This window comes from Mobula birostris, chromosome 13, assembly GCF_030028105.1.
Source record: "Mobula birostris isolate sMobBir1 chromosome 13, sMobBir1.hap1, whole genome shotgun sequence".
Lineage (NCBI taxonomy): Eukaryota > Metazoa > Chordata > Chondrichthyes > Myliobatiformes > Myliobatidae > Mobula > Mobula birostris.
The window spans coordinates 29,508,335-29,514,950 of NC_092382.1; positions in this window are offsets into that span (position 1 = coordinate 29,508,335).

A 6,616-nucleotide genomic window follows, 5' to 3' on the forward strand; every position below is an offset into this window, starting at 1 on the left:
CCCCATGTGAGATGAGGAGAGGTGAGTTACTAACGGAGAGAGACAAAAGGTAAAATACCTATTGGGCGCCCGGTCGGTCTCCGCAGCCCCAGAGTGGCCCGGACACTAACTCAGTCTGTCCGCTTGTCTCTCCCTGTACTGGGATCCTGTTCATAACGCCAAATGTTAACATTAAATCTGAATAAAACTCAGTCTGTCCGCTTGTCTCTCCCTGTACTGGGATCCTGTTCATAACGCCAAATGTTAACATTAAATCTGAATAAAACTCAGTCTGTCTGCTTGTCTCTCCCTGTACTGGGATCCTGTTCATAACGCCAAATGTTAACATTAAATCTGAATAAAACTCAGTCTGTCTGCTTGTCTCTCCCTGTACTGGGATCCTGTTCATAACGCCAAACGTTAACATTGAATCTGAATAAAACTCAGTCTGTCCGCTTGTCTCTCCCTGTACTGGGATCCTGTTCATAACGCCAAATGTTAACATTAAATCTGAATAAAACTCAGTCTGTCCGCTTGTCTCTCCCTGTACTGGGATCCTGTTCATAACGCGAAACGTTAACATTGAATCTGAATAAAACTCAGTCTGTCTGCTTGTCTCTCCCTGTACTGGGATCCTGTTCATAACGCCAAATGTTAACATTAAATCTGAATAAAACTCAGCCTGTCCGCTTGTCTCTCCCTGTACTGGGATCCTGTTCATAACGCCAAATGTTAACATTAAATCTGAATAAAACTCAGTCTGTCCGCTTGTCTCTCCCTGTACTGGGATCCTGTTCATAACGCCAAATGTTAACATTGAATCTGAATAAAACTCAGTCTGTCTGCTTGTCTCTCCCTGTACTGGGATCCTGTTCATAACGCCAAATGTTAACATTAAATCTGAATAAAACTCAGTCTGTCCGCTTGTCTCTCCCTGTACTGGGATCCTGTTCATAACGCCAAATGTTAACATTAAATCTGAATAAAACTCAGTCTGTCCGCTTGTCTCTCCCTGTACTGGGATCCTGTTCATAACGCCAAATGTTAACATTAAATCTGAATAAAACTCAGTCTGTCTGCTTGTCTCTCCCTGTACTGGGATCCTGTTCATAACGCCAAATGTTAACATTGAATCTGAATAAAACTCAGTCTGTCTGCTTGTCTCTCCCCGTACTGGGATCCTGTTCATAACGCCAAATGTTAACATTGAATCTGAATAAAACTCAGTCTGTCTGCTTGTCTCTCCCTGTACTGGGATCCTGTTCATAACGCCAAATGTTAACATTGAATCTGAATAAAACTCAGTCTGTCTGCTTGTCTCTCCCCGTACTGGGATCCTGTTCATAACGCCAAATGTTAACATTGAATCTGAATAAAACTCAGTCTGTCTGCTTGTCTCTCCCTGTACTGGGATCCTGTTCATAACGCCAAATGTTAACATTAAATCTGAATAAAACTCAGTCTGTCCGCTTGTCTCTCCCTGTACTGGGATCCTGTTCATAACGCCAAATGTTAACATTGAATCTGAATAAAACTCAGTCTGTCCGCTTGTCTCTCCCTGTACTGGGATCCTGTTCATAACGCCAAATGTTAACATTGAATCTGAATAAAACTCAGTCTGTCTGCTTGTCTCTCCCTGTACTGGGATCCTGTTCATAACGCCAAATGTTAACATTGAATCTGAATAAAACTCAGTCTGTCTGCTTGTCTCTCCCTGTACTGGGATCCTGTTCATAACGCCAAATGTTAACATTAAATCTGAATAAAACTCAGTCTGTCCGCTTGTCTCTCCCTGTACTGGGATCCTGTTCATAACGCCAAATGTTAACATTAAATCTGAATAAAACTCAGTCTGTCCGCTTGTCTCTCCCTGTACTGGGATCCTGTTCATAACGCCAAATGTTAACATTGAATCTGAATAAAAGTCAGTCTGTCTGCTTGTCTCTCCCTGTACTGGGATCCTGTTCATAACGCCAAATGTTAACATTGAATCTGAATAAAACTCAGTCTGTCTGCTTGTCTCTCCCTGTACTGGGATCCTGTTCATAACACCAAATGTTAACATTAAATCTGAATAAAACTCAGCCTGTCTGCTTGTCTCTCCCTGTACTGGGATCCTGTTCATAACACCAAATGTTAACATTAAATCTGAATAAAACTCAGTCTGTCCGCTTGTCTCTCCCTGTACTGGGATCCTGTTCATAACGCCAAATGTTAACATTCAATCTGAATAAAACTCAGTCTGTCTGCTTGTCTCTCCCTGTACTGGGATCCTGTTCGTAACGCCAAATGTTAACATTCAATCTGAATAAAACTCAGTCTGTCTGCTTGTCTCTCCCTGTACTGGGATCCTGTTCGTGATGCCAAATGTTAACATTAAATCTGAATAAAACTCAGTCTGTCTGCTTGTCTCTCCCTGTACTGGGATCCTTTTCATAGCGCCAAATGTTAACATTGAATCTGAATAAAACTCAGTCTGTCTGCTTGTCTCTCCCTGTACTGGGATCCTGTTCATAACGCCAAATGTTAACATTAAATCTGAATAAAACTCAGTCTGTCTGCTTGTCTCTCCCTGTACTGGGATCCTGTTCATAACGCCAAATGTTAACATTAAATCTGAATAAAACTCAGTCTGTCCGCTTGTCTCTCCCTGTACTGGGATCCTGTTCATAACGCCAAATGTTAACATTAAATCTGAATAAAACTCAGCCTGTCCGCTTGTCTCTCCCTGTACTGGGATCCTGTTCGTGATGCCAAATGTTAAAACTGAATCTGAATAAAACTCAGTCTGTCTGCTTGTCTCTCCCTGTACTGGGATCCTGTTCATAACGCCAAATGTTAACATTAAATCTGAATAAAACTCAGTCTGTCTGCTTGTCTCTCCCTGTACTGGGATCCTGTTCATAACGCCAAACGTTAACATTAAATCTGAATAAAACTCAGTCTGTCCGCTTGTCTCTCCCTGTACTGGGATCCTGTTCATAACGCCAAATGTTAACATTAAATCTGAATAAAACTCAGTCTGTCCGCTTGTCTCTCCCTGTACTGGGATCCTGTTCATAACGCCAAATGTTAACATTGAATCTGAATAAAACTCAGTCTGTCTGCTTGTCTCTCCCTGTACTGGGATCCTGTTCATAACGCCAAATGTTAACATTGAATCTGAATAAAACTCAGTCTGTCTGCTTGTCTCTCCCCGTACTGGGATCCTGCTCATAACGCCAAATGTTAACATTGAATCTGAATAAAACTCAGTCTGTCTGCTTGTCTCTCCCTGTACTGGGATCCTGTTCATAACGCCAAATGTTAACATTGAATCTGAATAAAACTCAGTCTGTCTGCTTGTCTCTCCCCGTACTGGGATCCTGTTCATAACGCCAAATGTTAACATTGAATCTGAATAAAACTCAGTCTGTCTGCTTGTCTCTCCCTGTACTGGGATCCTGTTCATAACGCCAAATGTTAACATTCAATCTGAATAAAACTCAGTCTGTCTGCTTGTCTCTCCCTGTACTGGGATCCTGTTCATAACGCCAAATGTTAACATTAAATCTGAATAAAACTCAGTCTGTCCGCTTGTCTCTCCCTGTACTGGGATCCTGTTCGTAACGCCAAATGTTAACATTAAATCTGAATAAAACTCAGTCTGTCTGCTTGTCTCTCCCTGTACTGGGATCCTGTTCGTAACGCCAAATGTTAACATTGAATCTGAATAAAACTCAGTCTGTCCGCTTGTCTCTCCCTGTACTGGGATCCTGTTCATAACGCCAAATGTTAACATTAAATCTGAATAAAACTCAGTCTGTCCGCTTGTCTCTCCCTGTACTGGGATCCTGTTCATAACGCCAAATGTTAACATTAAATCTGAATAAAACTCAGTCTGTCTGCTTGTCTCTCCCTGTACTGGGATCCTGTTCGTAACGCCAAATGTTAACATTGAATCTGAATAAAACTCAGTCTGTCCGCTTGTCTCTCCCTCTACTGGGATCCTGTTCATAACGCCAAATGTTAACATTAAATCTGAATAAAACTCAGTCTGTCCGCTTGTCTCTCCCTGTACTGGGATCCTGTTCATAACGCCAAATGTTAACATTAAATCTGAATAAAACTCAGTCTGTCTGCTTGTCTCTCCCTGTACTGGGATCCTGTTCGTGATGCCAAATGTTAACATTAAATCTGAATAAAACTCAGTCTGTCTGCTTGTCTCTCCCTGTACTGGGATCCTGTTCATAACGCCAAATGTTAACATTGAATCTGAATAAAACTCAGTCTGTCTGCTTGTCTCTCCCTGTACTGGGATCCTGTTCATAACGCAAATGTTAACATTAAATCTGAATAAAACTCAGTCTGTCCGCTTGTCTCTCCCTGTACTGGGATCCTGTTCATAACGCCAAACGTTAACATTAAATCTGAATAAAACTCAGTCTGTCCGCTTGTCTCTCCCTGTACTGGGATCCTGTTCATAACGCCAAATGTTAACATTAAATCTGAATAAAACTCAGTCTGTCTGCTTGTCTCTCCCTGTACTGGGATCCTGTTCATAACGCCAAATGTTAACATTCAATCTGAATAAAACTCAGTCTGTCCGCTTGTCTCTCCCTGTACTGGGATCCTGTTCATAACCCCAAATGTTAACATTGAATCTGAATAAAACTCAGTCTGTCTGCTTGTCTCTCCCTGTACTGGGATCCTGTTCATAACGCCAAATGTTAACATTGAATCTGAATAAAACTCAGTCTGTCCGCTTGTCTCTCCCTGTACTGGGATCCTGTTCATAACGCCAAATGTTAACATTGAATCTGAATAAAACTCAGTCTGTCCGCTTGTCTCTCCCTGTACTGGGATCCTGTTCATAACGCCAAATGTTAACATCGAATCTGAATAAAACTCAGTCTGTCCGCTTGTCTCTCCCTGTACTGGGATCCTGTTCATAACGCCAAATGTTAACATCGAATCTGAATAAAACTCAGTCTGTCTGCTTGTCTCTCCCTGTACTGGGATCCTGTTCATAACGCCAAATGTTAACATTGAATCTGAATAAAACTCAGTCTGTCTGCTTGTCTCTCCCTGTACTGGGATCCTGTTCATAACTCCAAATGTTAACATTGAATCTGAATAAAACTCAGTCTGTCTGCTTGTCTCTCCCTGTACTGGGATCCTGTTCATAACGCCAAATGTTAACATTGAATCTGAATAAAACTCAGTCTGTCCGCTTGTCTCTCCCTGTACTGGGATCCTGTTCATAACGCCAAACGTTAACATTAAATCTGAATAAAACTCAGTCTGTCTGCTTGTCTCTCCCTGTACTGGGATCCTGTTCATAACGCCAAATGTTAACATTGAATCTGAATAAAACTCAGTCTGTCCGCTTGTCTCTCCATGTACTGGGATCCTGTTCATAACGCCAAATGTTAACATTGAATCTGTATAAAACTCAGTCTGTCCGCTTGTCTCTCCCTGTACTGGGATCCTGTTCATAACACCAAATGTTAACATTGAATCTGAATAAAACTCAGTCTGTCTGCTTGTCTCTCCCTGTACTGGGATCCTGTTCATAACGCCAAATGTTAACATTGAATCTGAATAAAACTCAGTCTGTCTGCTTGTCTCTCCCTGTACTGGGATCCTGTTCATAACGCCAAATGTTAACATTGAATCTGAATAAAACTCAGTCTGTCCGCTTGTCTCTCCCTGTACTGGGATCCTGTTCATAACGCCAAATGTTAACATTGAATCTGAATAAAACTCAGTCTGTCCGCTTGTCTCTCCCTGTACTGGGATCCTGTTCATAACGCCAAATGTTAACATTAAATCTGAATAAAACTCAGTCTGTCCGCTTGTCTCTCCCTGTACTGGGATCCTGTTCATAACGCCAAATGTTAACATTAAATCTGAATAAAACTCAGTCTGTCCGCTTGTCTCTCCCTGTACTGGGATCCTGTTCATAACGCCAAATGTTAACATTAAATCTGAATAAAACTCAGTCTGTCCGCTTGTCTCTCCCTGTACTGGGATCCTGTTCGTAACGCCAAATGTTAACATTGAATCTGAATAAAACTCAGTCTGTCCGCTTGTCTCTCCCTGTACTGGGATCCTGTTCGTAACGCCAAATGTTAACATTAAATCTGAATAAAACTCAGTCTGTCTGCTTGTCTCTCCCTGTACTGGGATCCTGTTCATAACGCCAAATGTTAACATTAAATCTGAATAAAACTCAGTCTGTCTGCTTGTCTCTCCCTGTACCGGGATCCTGTTCATAACGCCAAATGTTAACATTGAATCTGAATAAAACTCAGCCTGTCCGCTTGTCTCTCCCTGTACCGGGATCCTGTTCATAACGCCAAATGTTAACATTGAATCTGAATAAAACTCAGTCTGTCCGCTTGTCTCTCCCTGTACTGGGATCCTGTTCATAACGCCAAATGTTAACATTAAATCTGAATAAAACTCAGTCTGTCTGCTTGTCTCTCCCTGTACTGGGATCCTGTTCATAACGCCAAATGTTAACATTGAATCTGAATAAAACTCAGCCTGTCTGCTTGTCTCTCCCTGTACTGGGATCCTGTTCATAACGCCAAATGTTAACATTGAATCTGAATAAAACTCAGCCTGTCTGCTTGTCTCTCCCCGTACTGGG